Source organism: Vombatus ursinus, unplaced genomic scaffold (genome assembly GCF_900497805.2).
Source record: "Vombatus ursinus unplaced genomic scaffold, bare-nosed wombat genome assembly UNPS02014785.1, whole genome shotgun sequence".
NCBI classification, from domain to species: Eukaryota; Metazoa; Chordata; class Mammalia; order Diprotodontia; family Vombatidae; genus Vombatus; species Vombatus ursinus.
Window position 1 is genome coordinate 8,308,243 of NW_020954563.1, and position 18,651 is coordinate 8,326,893.

The 18,651-nt window shown below is 44.1% G+C and overlaps 1 protein-coding gene across 2 annotated transcripts in view; it reads left to right on the forward strand.

Moving 5' to 3' along the window:
* The first annotated feature begins 11,267 nt into the window (after nt 1-11,267).
* The window catches only part of SOGA1 (suppressor of glucose, autophagy associated 1), a 121,173-nt gene continuing 113,789 nt past the window's right edge, over nt 11,268-18,651 (forward strand). The window contains exon 1 of one of the 2 annotated variants that reach the window (XM_027867174.1): nt 11,268-11,356. The gene's annotated coding sequence lies outside the window, so the exon portion shown is untranslated. The remainder of the gene's footprint in view (nt 11,357-18,651) is intronic. The other variant, XM_027867173.1, reaches the window with a different exon arrangement.

The window sequence follows — 18,651 nt, forward strand, 5'->3', positions numbered from 1 at the left end:
TTATACACAGTAACAGCCATGTTGTATGATGACTAACTTTGATAGACTTAGCTCTTCTCAGAAATGCAAGGATATAAGACATCTCCGAAAGTCTCATAATGGAAAATGCTATCCACATACGAAGAAAGAACCATGGAGTTTAAATGCAGATCAAAGCATACCATTTGCTATTTTTTTTCTTCTGTTTTGTTTTTGTTTCTTCTTTCTTGTGGTTCCTCCTATTGGTTCTAATTCTTCTTTACAACACAACTAATGTGAAACTATGTTTAATAGGAATGTATTTGTAGAGCTATATCAGATTGCATGCTGTCTTGGGGAGGAAGGCAGGGAGGGAGGGGGAGAAAATTTAAAACTCAAAATCTTGTGGAAGTGATTGTTGATAAATCAAAATAAATTAATTAATAAAACATAGGAAAAAATTTGTTTGAAGACCTTCTGATTATTAATATACTGTGTGACCATGACAAAAAAGAAAGGCCCCACATACACCAAAATATTTACAGCAACACTTTTTGTGGTAGTAAAAAAAATTAACAACAAAGTAAATGCCCATCAATGGCAGAATGACTCAACTAACTGTGGTTCATAAATGTAAGGGAGTATTACTGAGTTATAAGAAGCAAATATGACAAATACAGAGAGACATGGGAAGACTTACATGGACTGATGCCGAGTGAAGCAAGCAGAACCAAAAAAAATAACGAACACAGCAATGGAAGGAATAATAACAAGACAATCACAACTAAATGTTTTAACATGAACATGACAAAGTCTGGCCCCAATAAGGAAATAAGAGAAGATGCCTCATCCTGCTTCTTGCAGAGGTGGAAGACTCTGCATGGTGGGTGAAAAACTCTGCATGTAACACTAGACTTTTGGAGTATGTTCTTTAGTTTTACCGAATATTTTTCTTCTTTTTTTTTTCTTCTTTAATATAAAAGGACAGCTCTTTGAGAAGGGATGGGATTTGGGTGATACAGTGGGATAAGCAGGTGACATCAATTAAAGTCATTAATCAGATTTTATTTTAAAAATAAAGTAGCCTGGGTGGCATTGGACATCCTTCTCTCTGGAGAGAAGTTTCTTCTGTCAAATTAGAGGATTGGTCCGAATGGTCTTTAAATTCCCTTTCTGCTCTGCTACCATGTGGTTCTAAGCACTCACAGTACAAGTCAGCTAGCTTACAAAGCAGTGGAAGTCACTTTGTAAAAAGCAGTTGCTTTTCTCTGGACTCACAACTCCATCCAGTTGGTCAGCACTGCTCTTAGCTGGGAAGACTTCAGGTCAAGCACTCCAGGCGATTTAGGAAGAGTCCTTAAGATAGAGTGCTACAGTGTAGACTGGACTAGAAATTAGGAAACCTCGGTTCTAGCCCCAGCTCTACCATTAACTCGTATGATATGTGGCCTTCCAACTCTTGGTAGTAAAAGAAATCACCCAGGCTATAGAAATGCTAGATCACAGTTCTTGTAATGGCTAGTAAATGTTTAACAACAGGCTCTCTGGGAAAAAAGAATGTATAAAGGACTTACTTTTAAGTTTAATCTGCATTATTAACATTTTCTCTATTACTTTCTTGAGTTTAGACAAGCAGCAAGACAATAAACCAAGAACTGATTTGTAGCATTTGCTGATTTCCAGAGTGTAAATGTTTACATTAAATATTTAATCATTGGCTTCCATGAGCTTGTTCAGCTGGCTCCAGCACACCCATGTGGAGTGGAAAAAATGGGGGTGAGGGTTTGAGGTGTAGCATAACATAATGAATCAAATGTTAGGATCACCTTGGTTCCAAACCTGCCTCTGACCCTTACTAGCTATATGGCCATGGGCAAGTCTAGTAATTTATCTTCAGTTTTCTCTTCTGTAAAATGGGTGAAATAATACCTTTGGTACCTCCCCTCCCCTTTTCAGGGTTATAAGGATCTAATGATAATGGATGTAAAGCCCTTGGCAAAACTTTAGCACTATGTAAATGTCAATGGTTAGTAATTATCAAAACAATTTGCTACTGGTTCAACAGTAGCTCCTTGGAACAAACTAGATATGCAAGATCTACAAACAATTAAACTCATTTGCCCAATGTTTCATAAACCACAGAATACTGGGGAAAAGACTCCTTCTACTACAAAAATAGTATGAGAACACTAGAGAACAATTTTGAAGCAATTAATTTTAGACTAGCATCTTACCCCACATACCAAAAGTAAAACTTCAAATGGATATATGCCTTAAATACAGTCACATTATTACAAATCAGGAGAGAATTAATCAACCAAAAATCATTTATTAAGCACCTAAAATGTACCAGTCACTGGAAAGAAGTTTTTTTTCAGAACTCTAGTTAGAGGAAGAATTCTTAACAAAGCAAGTAATAGAAGTGATAAAGAAAAAATTAGGTGGGTAATTTCAATAACAGAAAATTTAAAGGCTTTTGAAAATCAATGCAGCTAGAATAAGGAGAGAAACTATCAATGAGGGGAAAAATTGCATTTAATATCTCTGATAAAGAGATATTAAATCTCTTTATCTAAGTGATATGGGAAATTGGCATAAATATACAGGGTGTCTCAAAAGTCTTAGTGTAGTTCTTCGCTATTAAGTTTACTATCTTAAGGTTATTAAGCTAATAGCATATCATACTATCAACATTATTATAGTACTATTAATAGTTTAAAACTATTAAGCTGTTAAGCTTAAAGTTGCACCAAGACTTTTGGGGCATTGTGTATAAGCGAAGAGGGTGGGGGTTTTGGGGTGCTCCTAGATGCACAGAGGCACCCCAAAACGATGGGAAAAGCCCAGATCGCGGAGCGGATCTACCTGAATGAATTCAACTCATATCTTCTTCCAGCCAGAGAAAAAGTTTATTAAAGATAAGCACATAGGCCAGACTCCAAAGGAACCCAAACGTCAGTGATCTAATTAGGGTTCAAGGTGGTCAGGTGACACTCACAAGGTCGAGCAGCGTGAGGCAGTCTAGAAAGCTCAGCCTCTGTGTAGGGGCTGGGGCTAAGATGGTCAGGCCACCTGATGCCCGTTAGGACGGGCGGGCTTGAGGGGTCTCAGCTTCTAGGCTTGAGAACAGCTCAGCATCAGAATGCGGGAAAGGTGAGCCTTAAGTACAGACTGAGGGCGGGACCATCCAGTTTGGAGTGACGGGAGGAGGGGTCCGAGGAGTTGCTAAGCATTTGGGGGTGAGGGGAGGAGGGGTCTAGGGAGATCTGGATAGGGGTGGCCAGCAAGCTGGGGCTAAGGGAACACCGGTGCCTAGCTAGGATTAAGGGTGGGAATGGCCAGGAAGGCAAAACAATGGGAAAGCCAGTTGACTGGGGAGGTGGACCATTTGGAAAAGGGTCCAGGTGACAATTTCCTTTTGGAATGTCTGAGTGATTTGAACAGACAATGAGAATAGACATTGAAGGGAGCTGGAAAGGGAAGTTTGCTTTCAAAGGGCTTTCAAAGGGAAATAAAGCAGTTTCTAAAACTTTAAGGGTTTCCTGGGACCGGTAAACAAAACTGAAGCCAGGTTCTTTTTGGGGGCCAGGGAGGAAAGACGTCAAAGAGAGATAAGTGAGTCTACAAGGAATCTCAATGTTTTAAGGTTCTTGTAGGAATTGTAGGTAAACCTCTTCATAAGAACAGGAGCCATTCCTCAAGAGATAAGTAGTCAAAAGATATGAACAGTTTTCAGAAGGAGAAATACAAATAATCAATAGTTAGATGGGGAAAAGTATTCCAAATAGAATAGGAAAATGAAAATTAAAACAACTCAAAGGCTTCACTTCATATCTATCAGTCAGTCCTAGAGGGAAGAAAACAGAAACACTTTGACAGTGTTGATAGAATTTGAATTGGTCCAACTATCCTGGAAAATAATTTGTACATATGTAAGAAATAACACTAAACGGCTCCTACTGTTTGAACAAGCAATCCAAATACTAAGCATATGCTAAAAGGAAATCAATGATAGGTAATACATACATCTGTTCACACACACACACACACATAGAGCTGCTATGAGGAACATACTTTGTAAACTCCAAAGCATTGTATGATAATAATAATAAGCGTTTATATACTGCTTTAAGGTTTGCAAATCACCATTATCTCATTGTCATGATCTTGGGCAAATCACTTAAACCTTCTGGGACTCAATGTCCTCATTTATAAAATGAAGTGGTTTAGATTAGGTGATCTCTAAAGACCTGTCTGTCTCTGAATCTCATGATCTTAATTACAGGCTGCTCCCAGGTGAGGTCAGAGTATAACATGAGGTTGGAAAGGAGAAGAATTAAGGCTATTATGGAAGGATCCTCCTGCTCTGCTATTGAATTTTTTGTTGTTGTAAGTGACTTGCCCAGGGTCACACAGCTAGTAGTGTTTGAGGCCAGATTTGAACTCAGGAAGACTCATCTTCCTGACACCAAGCCTGGCATTCTAGCTGCGCAAAGAGATGTGCCCTCCCCCGAATTTCCACGTTAGCTCTCCTCAGACTACTGGCAGTAGCAACTGTCTATGCCTCACTGCTGTTTGGTGTTATACCAAAGGTGATGTACAGAGATATCACCTCTGCCGCCACTGTTTCTGGGTGTGCGTCTCTCCTCTGTCTTCTCTCTCTCTTTGTCTCTGCCTCTGTCTCACTCACTTGCTCATGCTCCCTCCCTCTCTCTCTCTCTCAGATGCTACCATTCAGTTTCTCCACTGAGCTACTGCTGCCCTCTGCTGGAGCTGTCCTATGATTATTCTTGCTCAAAATGAGTGCATTCTTTCGTTTTTTTTCTCGCTGTCCAGTACCTTACTGGTAAGCACCACATAGCCAAACCTGTGGCCCACATGGTCCCTTGTCTGTAAAGGCTGCTTCAATTGAGGGAGCAAGGAAGTCAGGAAAAATGAGTCAGGTCAGCCAGGAAGGGAGCAGAATGCTTTGGAGAAAACAAAACATTTATTCCTTTAAATCAAAGAAATGCTCATTAGTTATTAAGCATTTATTAAACACCTATGGGTGGGGCAGCTAGGTGGAGCAGTGGATGGCCCTGGAGTCAGGAGGACCTGAGTTCAAATCTGGGTCAGACATTTACTAGCTGTGTGACCCTGGGCAAGTCACTCAACCCAGATTGCCTCTAAACACAACTATGGGCAGCTAGGTGGCACAATGGGTAGAGCACTGGTTTAGAATGAGAAAGACCCATCTTCCTGAGCTCAAATCTGGCTTCACACACTTCCTAGCTGTGTCTTCTTAGCAAGTCACTTTGCCCTGTTTGCTTCAGTTTCCTCAACTGTAAAATGATCTGGAGAAGGAAATGGCAAACCACTCCAGTATCTTTGCCAAGAAAGACTGAACAACAACTACAGAACATGTGCCAGACACAGTATTAAGCACTGGCTAAGACAAAGAAAGGGAAAAGAGTCCCTGCCTTCAAGGCGTTTATAGCCTAATGCAGGTTTCCCATCCCTGGTCTAATGGAATCTCCCCTGACCCAGTGCAAATCCTTCAAGAGGCAAAACCTAGTGCAAACACTATCCTTCCATCAAGCCTCCCATGAACCTACCCAAATGGCCACAAGTCTGCCTTCAGCAGATCTTGAATAGCACTTTGTACTTCTCCAATGCTTTGATTGGAAGATGGGGTTTTAGAGCTTTACCATGTAAAGCTCTCATTTTACAAATGAGAAAATGGAAGCCCAGAGAGAGGAGGTGACTTGCCCAACAACACACAGCAGTTAGAGGCAAAACTGGGTTTTAAACCCAGCCCCTCCTACTTAAAATCCACTAATCTTTCCACTGAACCACTCTACCCCATGCCTTATCTTATTTGTGTATGAGTCATCTCTCATAATAGTAACAATAATAATTCATATCGATATAATCCTTTGTGGTTTGCAAAGCAATCCCACCCCCCAACAACCCTATGAGGAGATAGTGTAAAAGAGGTTATCCTCATTTTTACAGATGGGGAAACTGAAATGAAGAAAGGAGCTGTGACTTGCTTCAGTTCCTTCAACTTCCTGACAGCAGGTACTATGTGTCATAAATCATCATTAAAACTGTACATAACCTGGACCCTTCCTATCTTTCCAGACTCCAGCCATACTTGCCCACTTGTTGCTTTCCTCACACGGTACTTCTTCTCCCATCTCCTTGCTTTTACATTGGTTTGTACTTGGGTTTGGAATGCTCATCTTCCTCACTGCTGCTTCTAAGAATCCCTGCAGCTTCCTTCAAGACAGAGCTCAAAAATCACCTGCTGCAGGAGGCTATTTCCAGTCCCCTTCATGACTGCCAGTACTTGTCCCTCTAAGGTTACCTTTCATCTATTCTGTACCTATCTTAAATATATACGTACGTGTCATGTCCCCCATTGGAATATAAGCTCCTAGTGATCAGAGACTGTTTTTGCTTCTTCTTTGCATCCTCAGCATGGAGCAGTGTTCTATGCATGTAATAAACCTTAATAAATGCTTGTTCATTGATTGATTGATTTTTGCATCTGCCAACATCCAGCACAGGACTCTGTACATGGTAGGCATAACATAAATGTTTGTTCAGTTCATTTGAGTTCTGACATCCCTCAGAGCTTGGAATGCACATGTGCTGGGGAAAGAAGTGAAATAGTGAGGAGGAGGGTGTGTGGTACTCCTGGGGAAAGCAGAACTTGACAGGAATACAGGAGCTGACTAAACACTGGGAGGCGAGCTATCTGTGTTCCTGCCTACTACAATCTCAACTTTCTGGGGGCATCATCTCCCCTGATGTACCAGTTAACTGCGCTGATTTCATAGCCCTCCCTAAAAGGAAGCTAGGACTTCTACGACTGCTGCACACCCTTCTTTCCCCAAAGGATGGGAGCCAAACAGGATAGTAATAGAAACAACCAACCCTAACCCCATCATTGAATTTTTAAAAGTTTAATATTGCCTTTAAAAAAAATCTAAGTCACTTCTAGATATTATACTTCCCTCTTCCTTACCTCCCACCATGAGCCCTCTAGTGAATGGATGAATGAATGAATGAATGAATGAAAAAAGCATTTATTAAGTGCTTATACTATATGGTGCAGGTTCTGTGCTAAGTGCCGGGAATGCAAACCCACAAAGCAAGATAGTTGCTACTCTCCAGGAGCTTATATCTAATCGAGGAGAAGACAACAGTGGTCATGGATGGAGTGTTTTTTGGTCTAGAATGTCACAAGGAAGGAGTCATTGAACATGTGATTGACATACCCTTTCCAGAAATATTAGTGTTAATTATTGTTCCCAGAGGAAGAGGTAGAAAGAATGGGACATTCCTGAGTTAGATGTCAGGAAGATGACTGGAGTATCGTACAGAGTGTTTAGTATGGGACTGGCTAGGTATAGTGAACTCTCACCACTTAGGAGAACATGGACCCAGAGCTAGAGGACCAGGTTTGAACTGATAATGGAGAGGAGACCCCAGCAAGGCTGGAAGATGGCCAGGAAATGAAGAAAAACACTGAGGCAAAACTAACATAGTGACTACCTCTACAATGAATGCCAGGGTCCCCATACCCATACCAAAAGGAGGGGGGAGATACAAATCCTCATCTCCAGAACTGGCTGGTCATTACAATTACAGTACTCAACCTTTATTTTGCTCTATTTCAGTTTTCTTACCTATTACATTATTGTAGTATTTTCTCCTGGTTTTGCTAACTGAGCTCCACATTGAATTTAAACAAATATTCCCATGTTTCTTTGAATTCTTTAAATTTGGTTCTTATGCAATTTACATAGAACAATTTGTTCAGCCATATATATTCCCTAATCAACAGACATCCAATTTTTCCCCAGTTTTTTGCTACTATAAAAGAAATGCTGTTATGAATATTTTTCAATATGGGCAACCTTTCTTTCTGTCTTTAGCCTCCTACTTGGGACCTTCCCAGTGGATGGCACCTCCCCTCCAATGCCCTTGTATTTATTATATATCTGTTCTGTGCATGCTTATATGTATACATACTTGTTTCTCCTGATAAAATATAAGCTCTTTGAGAGAAGGGATTATTTCATTTTTGATTTTGTATGGACAGTGCTTAACACAATGCCTAGCACAAAACTGGTGATTAATAGATGCTTGTTGATTAATTAAGAGTTTGATGGATTAATAATAATAACATGATTTATATAGCACTTTAAAGTTTGCAAAGCACTTCACATATATTAACTCATTTGATCCTCACAACAACTCTTGAGAGGTGGGTGCTATTATTATCTTCATTTTAGAGTTGAGGAAACTGAGGCAAAGAGAGGTTAAGTAATCTGCCCAAGATCACATAGCTAGCCCATTCTCACAGAGGGAGAAAATGAGGTTCAAGGAAGAGAAATATCTTCCCCAAGGTACCATTTTGAATCAATGATAGAGTTAGTAATAAAACACAGGTCTTCTCACTCCCAGCCTTGGGTTTTCCCCCCTTTCATCAAACTCCCATGTTCGCAGGAAGGAACAAAGGCCAGGAAGAGATTTCAGAGAATGAGAATAGAAGAAAGGAAAAACTAGCTGGAAGCCAGAAAGTATTAATACACACCTCCTGGGGTTGTAGTCAGTGCACTGTGCTTTTAGGGAGATAAGTGGAAGCATGTCTCATTCATGGAGGAGATTTTATATATATATATATATATATATATATATATATATATATATACATAATTATTGGGGGACAAGACACAAAGAAGAAATTTTTTAGAGAATAATAGAAAACATAATCAAACTAGAGTGTGGAGGTAAAACTAAGAAGTAAAGATTAGTGTAACTAAAGAAGCCTTTATGGAGGAAGTGAGGGAGAGATTTGCCCCCCATTGGGGGCAGCTAGATGGTGCAGTGGATAGAGCCAGCCCTGGATTCAGGAAGATTTGAGTTCAAATATGGCCTCAGACACTTGACGCACTAGCACTTACTAGCTGTGTGACCCTGAGCAAGTCACTACATCCCATTTTTTTTTTTTTTGCATAGGTTTATGCAAGGAAGGAAAGGAAACCAGGTAAGCAGAAAAAATGAATCTATAAGCTTTTCTCTAAGAACATTTTGACAGGAGCTGAGTGGGCATTCTTTATCATTTTCTTCAAAGTTATGGAGACCAGCTGAAGGGGAGCAGAATGAGAAAGAGGAAGTTGCCCAGGACTAGGAGTCACGAGATATGGGTTCTACCTCTGGTACTATCAATAACTCTCTGTGTGGCCCCGTAAGTCACTCAACCTTTGAATCCCATTCAGTTTCCATATGTGTAAAATGAGGAGGTTAGACAAGATAATGATTTTTAAGGACCTTTTACCGTCCTGTTACACTATGATTTTATGTTAACTTATCCATATGTTCAGTTTCCTCCCTTTCCCAACTTCTTGCAGGAGGGAAGAGAGGATATGTCAATGCATCTGAGAGACCTCTGTGTGATGCCACAGAAGGATGGTTCCATTCCAGGCTCTAGCCTTTACTGCCTATGTCACCTTGAGCAAGTGCCTGAATTTCTTCACCCATAAAATGAGGGCGTTGGTCTATAAAACCGTTAATATCCCTTAGAGGTTTAAAAAAAAAAACAAAAAACCATGCTTCTCCAAATCTTTTCATCTTGTGTCCTCTGTGATCCTATGGCCATAGCTGGCTCTGAGCAGCGCTACCAAGTGCAATCCAAAGGGCATCTCTATTAAGGGAACCACAGACCATGTACCAGACCAAGGCCGACCCAAGACTGAGTCCTGGCAGTTGGGGACTGGAATGGGGGTAGGGGGAGAGAATGGTAGTGGAGAGTGAAGGAGCAGAGAGTGGGGAGTGACCATGCCGTGTGTCGGCAGGATTATAGCACAGCTATGCGGTGCAAGACACATATCTAGGACCCCATTCTTCCCTCATATCTTGCTCCGCATCCCGCAGGAGCTCCCCAAAGCTCCAGAGGCAGGGACTCTCAGTGCCAGATGGGCATAGAAGGCAGGGTCAGAGCAGGCCGGCCCAGGCCATGCCATGCCACTCCAAGAAGCGAATTGTCGATCGCAGCCTGGACAGAGAAGGGGTCGCTGTTGCCTCGAACATTCATCCCAGTCCCCCGGACCCGCGCCCGCCCCCCTCCGCCTATTGTTCGCGGACCGTGCGCGTCACCGAGCTGGCGGGGCGGAGAGACTTGACGGGGCTGCGCGACCGCAGGGGAGGAGCGGAGGGGCGGAGAAGGGAAGGAGAGAGAGGAATAGGAATAGGAATAGGAGGAGAAGGGGGGAGGATGAAGAGGTCCCACACGGCGTGTCCAGGAGACCCGCCTAGAGCCGCAGCCTGAGCGCTGGTGCTGGAGCCGCCCTAGGGCGCAGCGCGAGCCTCAGTCTCCGAGCGCAGCTAGACCTGGGATCTCTGAGCGCCTCGGCAGCCCCGATCTCAGCGCAGCGGGAGTCCCAGCCCTCCTCCGGGTCGGGAGGTAGCCTAACGGCTCCAGTCCTCGGGGGCTGCCCCGGTGAGGTGGGGGGGGGTGGACGGGGATGAAAGAGAGTAGCTGCCGCCGCGCCCCGGCTCGGTGAGCAGGAGGCGAAGGAGGATGGAGGCAGCGGAGCCGGAGCCCGGTAGGGGCTCGCCGCCCCCGCCGCCGCCGCCGCCCCCACCACCCCCCCTGCCGCCACCTTCCGCTGCACCCCCGGAGAAGAAGAAGATCAACCGTGCCCCGTCCCCTGCTAGACCCAAGGACGTCCCCGGCTGGTCGCTAGCCAAGAGCCGGCGGAGCAGCGGCAGCAACCCAGGCTCTCCTGCCTCTCTGTCCGGGAAGGCGGGGCCCGGCCAGCCCCGGCCCGAGAAGAAAGGCCGCAGCAGCCCGCAGACCGGGGCTAGGGGCTCGGGAAAGGGCGCGCCAGGCCGAGCCGGGGCCAAAGCAAAGGGGCGTCCCCGAGACGAGCCCCCGGGGCGGGCCTCGCAGCAGCCGCTGCTGCCCCAGCCACCGCCGCCGACGGCCCTGAGCCTCACGGACAGCAGCTCCGAGGTGTCGGACTGCACATCCGAGGAGAACAAGCTGCTGTCCTTGGAGCTGGCTCTGAGCAGCGATACCGAGTCCGGCGGCGGCAGCGGTAGCGGCAGCGGCAGCGGCAGCGGCAGCGGGCGGGAGCGACCGGCTGGGACCGGGGCCGGAGCTGGGTCCGGTGTCCGCGTCCAGGGGCAGCCGGCGCCACGCAGCCCTCAGCCGTCCCGGCTCGCCTCCCCTGGCACCTCGCCTGTGCCGGATGAGCAGTCCGCAGCGTCGCTGGGCAGCAGCCGCCTGCCCCTCAGCACGTCGCTGGCCTTCTCAGATCTCACCGAGGAGCTGCTTGACTGCGGGCCGGACGGCCTCGTTCGGGAGCTGGAGGAGCTGCGCTCGGAGAACGACTACCTCAAGGTAGTGGGGGGTGCAGGAGAGGTCATAAGGCCTGACTGGGAATGCTTAATGTGGGGGTTAAGTTAAAGTCTTACTGGGTGTCCACTGTGGAATATTGGTGACCCCAGTGTGGGGATGTTCTGGGTCCCGCTGGAGGTGGGGTGTCCCAACGTGGAGGTATTAGGATCCCCAATACGGAGTATCGGGACCTCACTGGAAACCTCTAATATGGGGATATTGGGGACTAATGGGGGGTTTCAGCTTGGAATGTTGGATACCTCAGTATGGGAGTTATTGGAAGGTGACCTGGCCTCTTGAGCCCTGGGCTCTTGTGGGACCCTCTATATTTAGCCTCCAAAATGAATTACATATCTCCCCCTTAAGTTCAGAAAGGGAGCGTTTCAGAATTTGAATTTCTCTTCAAGTTCTAGCTGGCATCTGCAGCTTTGCTCAGCTCTGGAGTGGATGACACTGTTCCAGATATCATGGCAAAAGGGATACCTTCTTGTGGATTTTGCCCTATTGGGGATACCCCAGTTCTGAGGGTGAGGGATGCCTGCTTCTGCAGAGTGCAAAGGCAAGGAAGACAGAGAAAGTGCTGAGGAGGGAGGGACCTCTCAGCCTTGTGTGTGGCCTTTGACTGATGCTGAGACCTTTGGAGAAGGCTCAAGTTCATCATTTGACTCCAGTTGAGTAACTTCTGGCAGGTGGGGGAAGGGGGTGTGTGAGGGGTGAGAGTCACATCAGCTGAGCTGAGTGATCCCAGAACTGTCTGTCCCTTCTACAAATGTTGGCAGAAAAGGTTCTCTAGTGGCTTTCCTTTTCAGGATGGGGTTGGCATGACAACAGTGTATATTTCTCCTGTGTTTATTAAAGCTGGGCTCTTAGCCCTTTATATGTTTATTAGAGGGAGGCGGGAAAGTGGAGGGGGGGGCAAGGAACTACACCTAAGAGGACGGTCACGACCTGTCCCATGGTGGTGGCCAGGAGCTGGATAGAACAGGACAGGTTGAAAGAAAAGGACCTGACCGGGGTGCCTAGATTCAGAGACAATGTTTGCACGAGGCCCGGGATGGCAGACCAATCCTGTCCTTGGGATCTTTGGGCGTGTCCAGTTTTGAAAGCCTGACATTTTAGAACATCTCCCTGTCTAACTTCCGTTCCTCTAACGGCTACATAGCCTTAGGGAGAAGATAGATGCTTGAAAAGGTCTCTTCCAAGGCAGGAGCTTCACTGGATCATGGAGTCAGAACACTGGGGTTTTTTTGTTTTTTACTTCATCCCTGATTTGCTATGCAGAGTATCATAGTGGCAAAAGAATTGGATTTGGAAGCAAAGGACCCAGGTTGGAATCTTGGGCTCTGCTGTTTACATTCTGTGTGACTCTGAGCAAGTTGAACCTCTTTAAGCCTCAGTTTCCTCATCTGTAAAATGAAGGAATTGGACAAGTGATCTCTATAGCCCTTTCCAGCTCCTGACATTTCTATGGTCCTATGTCACTGTTCCCTCTTTGCTTCTTACACTGACCAAGGAGACATGTGAGAGTAAGCCAGATTCACTGATGAATCATTTATTTCCCCCTTAAGTTTAAAAAGGGAGCTCTTGCAAATTTGAATTTGTCTTCTGGTACCAGATAGTGTCTGAAGTGGCCTCAGACACTTGGTTAGATGGTGCTGTCCCAGGTGCCATGGCAGGGAAATACCATCTTTGGCGTTTGCTGCCCCCCCAAAATGGGAACTTTTTTACCACCACCCCCAACTTCTGGTGGGACTTCAGAAGAGTATGAACCAGGCTCTTGCTGGTATAGGAATAGGTCTGCTAATGGCAAGGAAATAAAATAGCTAACTTCTTAAAACCATGATGGTCATTTTACAATAAAATCAAAATTTTAGTACTTCCATGGATCTGTGATTTCATGCATGATGCACAAGGGTCTCTTTCCTTCCACGCATGTTCTAATTCATCCATGCCTTCCTGTACTTTGCTGTTTTTGTCCATATTGTCTCACAGAAGATCTACCCACTGTGTTTCTAGGCCTTCTTCTAGGTAATTTTACATTTTGTGGGCACCAGTGTGGCACTGGTATCTGGTGATCCATCAGCTATTTCTTACTGTCACTACACGTTCAGCCCACCTCCTGGGACCAGCACTGGTGTTTGATGATGAGTTGGGCCCAGAATTAAACAGAAGGAAGAGAAGGCTGGGTTGCACTTGGTAAACTGAGTGGTGCTTTCAACGATTCCCAGCTGTTCCCTAGTACTGAAACCCATTTTTTTTCCAGTATAAATGTTCTCCTTTGTCCTTGTGAATCTAAGAATATCAAAACTTCCAAAGAATCCAAGTTGCAGTTAATTTGTGGTGGGTACAGACTGCAGCCTATTTCCAGTGATGGTCCTGAGTTGCAAGAAGGATATCACTGAGGATGTGGATGATTGGAAAAAATCAATATCTGCCTGAAATTGCATTTGGAGACCAGCCATAGTCTGGATAGACTGGAGTGGAGAGGGGGAGGAAGGGTAATGTGTTCTAGGAGCAACAGCTGCATACAGGCCTTTCTTGGCATTTGGCTCAGATTGAAGTGAATAAACCAGCCTCCCAGCACTGAAAGGGACTGAGGCATTTCCTAATAATCTCTATAGCCACCTCGAAGCCTTGCCCCTGGAAAGAAGGTTCTTTAGTTTCCCTTGATGACCCAGGCAAGAGTTTTATAATTCTTTTTATTATAGATTTTTTTTGGGGGGGGGTGAAGCAATGGGGTTAAGTGACTTGCCCAGGATCACACAGCTGGTAAATGTCAAATATCTGAGGCCAGATTTGAACTCAGGTCCTCCTGACTCCAAGGCCCTATTATAGGCTGTATCTGCTTCGATACCTAGCTGCCCCTATTTCAGATTTTTGTTTAGGCCCAACTGACTTGCAATTCAGATAACAGATACCTAGACTTTTACAAGGATCTTAGATCTTTCTGGAATTGCATTCAGCTGAAGTCCCCAAAGGGGGAGTGACTTAATCATAAGTCTTAAGATATAAGACTTAAAAGGTTTGCAAAGTACTTTCCTCAAAACAGTCCTGTGAGATGCAATTATTATCATCACCATTATATAGAGGAAGAAACTGAGGCTCTGAAAGATTAGTCAATTCACTTTCAGACACCAAACAAATAAAGTACTAGAGTCAGAACTTGAACCCAGATCTTAAAATTCACTTCTTTCACCATTATATCATACTGTCTGGCTGATGATCGATGATTTAGGTGGGCCTGAAGAATCTTGGATAAGTGTGGTGTTGAAGTAGATAGGGCACTGAATTTGGAGCCAGATAACCTCAGTTCGAATGCTGACTCTGCTGCTTATTTATTGCCTTTGTGATTTAGGGTAAATTGCTTAACCATTCTAAATCTCAGTTTCCCTGTCTGTAAGATTGGTCTGGGGGAGGGGAGGGAGAAAGAAGGCAGTTTGGATTAGCTGACCCGAGAAGACCTTTGCAGCTCTACATCTCTGATCTAGCCCAATCTCCTAATCTTAAATCCAAAACTAAAGTCCAAAAAGGAAACATGACTTAGTCGAGGTCACAGTAAGTTAGTGGACATAGCCAGGACTCAGAGCTACTTCTCCTGACTGCTGTCCTGCGCCTCTTTCCACTGCATGGTGCCTGCCCTCAGGAATAAGGTTTGTGAATGGAATCTGCCTTTACCTGGATGAAATACAGCAGATTTAATGCTGATAATTGAGTTTTGCAGTAGCAGCAGCAGCAGCAACAACAACAATGAAGTCATAACATCAAGGAATTCCAAAATGAGGCTTTTTATAAATGAGCTGCCAACTGGGAGCTCCTAAGTTTACTTGTGTACTTACACAATGGATGACACAGGTTACTCAGGCTCAGGGACTTCATCTTTCTGGAAATTCTTTCTAGTGGAATAAGCATTCCATCTGTTTGGAGTCTGGGTCCATGGTCTCTCTAGGGCTCTTACTCCCAGGACCATATCCAGGCATGTGAGATAATTAGTAGGGACTTGTATATTGTTGTTCAGTCATTTTCAGTCATGTCCAACTCTTTGTGACCCCATTTGGAGTTTTATTGGAAAAAATACTAGAGTGGTTTGCCATTTCCTTCTCCAGTTCATTTTACAGATGAGGAAACTGAGGCAAACTGGGTTAAGTGACTTTCCCAAGGTCACGCAGCTAATAAGTATCTGAGGCCAGAAAATGAGTCTTCCTGATTCCAAGCCCAGTTCTCTATCCACTGCCATACCTAGCTGCCCCAGGGATTCAAACATAGATAAGTAAAATGCAAAATATTACATTATATTATTAAAGTGGTACAAGCAAAGTGCTGTGAGATGGCATCAGGAAAAGCATTCTGGAGGAAGTGGTATTTGAGTTGGGCAGTAAAAAGTGTTTAGGATGTCAACAGATGATGAAATATAAGGATGGAATTTCAGACATAGGGCACAGTGTGAACAAAGACACTGAGGCAAGAGAGTGTGAGATAGGTTTGGGGAACAAAGTAGTCCAGTTAGACAAGAGCATTGAATGAGTAGAGAAGTAAATTAAGAGACTGTGATATATATAGATATAGATATATATGTAATATATATATATATATACACACATGTGTATATATATACACACATGTATATATATATATACACACACATGTATATATATATATATATATATATACACACATGTATATATATGGTGATAGATTATGGAGGGCCTTGAGTGACATACTAAGATGTTTAAATTCTTACTCAGTAGATTAAATGGAGTCATTGAAGATTTTTGAGCATATGAACTAGATCTGTGTGTTAAGAAAGATTACTTTTGCAGAATATGTGTATATTGGCTTAGAAGGACAGGTGGTAGGAAGAGCTGTTAGGGGTTATGGCAATAGTACAGGTATATGGGCAAAGGGGCTTGTACAAGGGTACTGTCAGTGGGAATAGAGAAAAAGGAAAGTATAGTTGACAAGACTTGGTTGCTGATTGGTAAGAAGGAAGAAGAGTCAAAGGTAAGGCCAAGGTTTCAAACACAGGTGACTGAGTTTGTGTGCAAGACGGGGTGAATAGTGCTGCTGCTGCCACAAACAGTGAATATAGAGGAGGAAACAATTTTTAGGGGAAAATATAATAAACTTGACCTTGGGTATGTTGAAGCTGATTTATTTGTGGGATTGGTGGATTTATCCATGTGAAGATGTTCTCAAGGTGTTGGGGATCATAGATCCAGGACCAGAAGAGACCTCAGAAACAGTCTAATCAACTTCCTAATTTTCCTGATGAGGGAACCTGAAGACCATAAGGACCTGGGGTGAAGTGAGTTGGCCCAGGTCCCTCAGGAAGTAAATAGGATAGCCTGGATTCAAACTCAGGGTCTGTGACTCTGACTCAGGCCTCTTTCCACCTCACTACACCAGAATTGACCCAGAGGTGAGTCTGGAGTTTAAAAGGCAGATATGGACTCAAGATAGGGGTTTGGGATTCACAGATGCAGAAAAAGTTGTTGTTGTTGTTTGTCCTTCATTCTGGAAGAGCACCATGACATCAGGGAGGTGATACTGTGACATGCAAGTGAATTGGATTTAAGTGAGGGAGGGAGGTATGTATGGGTCCATTGGCAAGATATAGATCCGGACACTGGAGATGGTCCTGGATGCAGGGGGAGACCTTGTGGTAGGAAAAAACCGTGGGAATGAATGAAGTCTCCTAAGGAGTGAATGTGAAGGACTGACTGACCTTTAGACAACAGTCATTGCCCCAGGCACCTTTTCCTTGAAGCATGCAGGAGAAGAGGATGAGTTTTATTGTGGCTTTCATACCACTCTCCCTGCCCCCAGACCCATTCCAGATACACAGCTTTGATCCTTTTGGCTGTTCTGCTTAAAGTGGGCCCCCCCCCCCGAATTTTAAATGAGGTTCATATTTTCAGTGTTTTCAGTTATTCAAATTTGGCCCCAGATAGAACTTAGTCCTCCCTTCAATTGTTCTTAATTTTTTGTGTATCGGGGAATTTCATGTACACCTTTGGCACTCTGTTAAAACCTATAGACTTCTTCATAGAATGTTAGTAAATGTATAAAATAAAATACATAGGATTACAAAGGACTCCAATTCTCTTGAAATAGTTATCAAGATTTTTTTTTAAAATCAAGTTCTCAGACTCCAGGTTGAGAGCCCTTGCTCTTGGACTTTCTTTGCAATATTCCTCCCACTTGAAAAATCTTCCTTTCTCTGGGACAATCCAGTTCTCTTCAAGGTTCCACCTCCTCCAGAAAGCTCTTATGGCCAACCACCCCAACCTCAGTGGCCCCTTCCTTCTCTGAACAGCAGCCTTTATTGGTCCTAGAATGGATGTTTAGCCTTGAACAGTCTTACCAGAGATAGGAATGTGTTTTCAAGTATCAAAAGGACAGTTATGGGGAAAAAGGATTAGACATGTTCTGCCTGGCCCCAGAGGACATATCTAGGAGCGTTGAGGCAGATGTTTCAGAGAGGCAGATGAGGCGAAATATAGGAGGTAGAATAATGCAGTGGAGAGACTACTAATTCTGAAGTCAAAAGATCAGGGTTCAGATCTCACCTTTGATACTCTCTGTGTAAGCTAGAAACCTAACATCCCTTAGTTTACCATAAAAGAGGGCTGGCCTGTAAGATCTTTTTCTTTTCTAACTCTATGAACATATAAGAATTTATCATAACCAGTGTTACTGCCCTTCTCTGCCAAATGATGTATTAGGTTGACTCTGGAGGTCAAAGGCTCCAAGGACCTTAACCTGGAGTCCTTGAACTTCTAATATATACATATATAATTTCTGACAACTGTATTTCACTATCATTTTAAAAAATTCTCTGTATTTTTTTTATGCCTTTAAAATCATGATTCTAAGAAGGAATCCAGAGGCCACTAGGCTTCCAAAGGGGTCCATGACACACAAAAAACCCTTTGACAAGGTATAGAAAAGCACTTAGAGTTCATCTACTGTAGCTCTCTCATTTATTCATTAAGAAACAGGCTGGGGGGGCAGAGCTAAGATGGTAGAGGGAAAGCAGTGACTGTCTTGAGCTCTCTCCCAAAGCCCTCCAAATACCTTAAAAAATGGCTCTAAACAAATTCTAAAGCAGCAGAACCCACAAAAAGACAGAAACAAATTTCCAGCCCAAGACAGCCTGGATGGTTGATCGGAAAGGCATGTTGTGCCGGGTGGGGAGAGGAGCGCAGCTCGGCGTGGGCACAGGCCTCAGCGAACCGGCAGCAGGCCTCAGAGGACTGAATCTCGGGCAGCTGTGGCAGTTTCCAGACTTCTCAACCCAG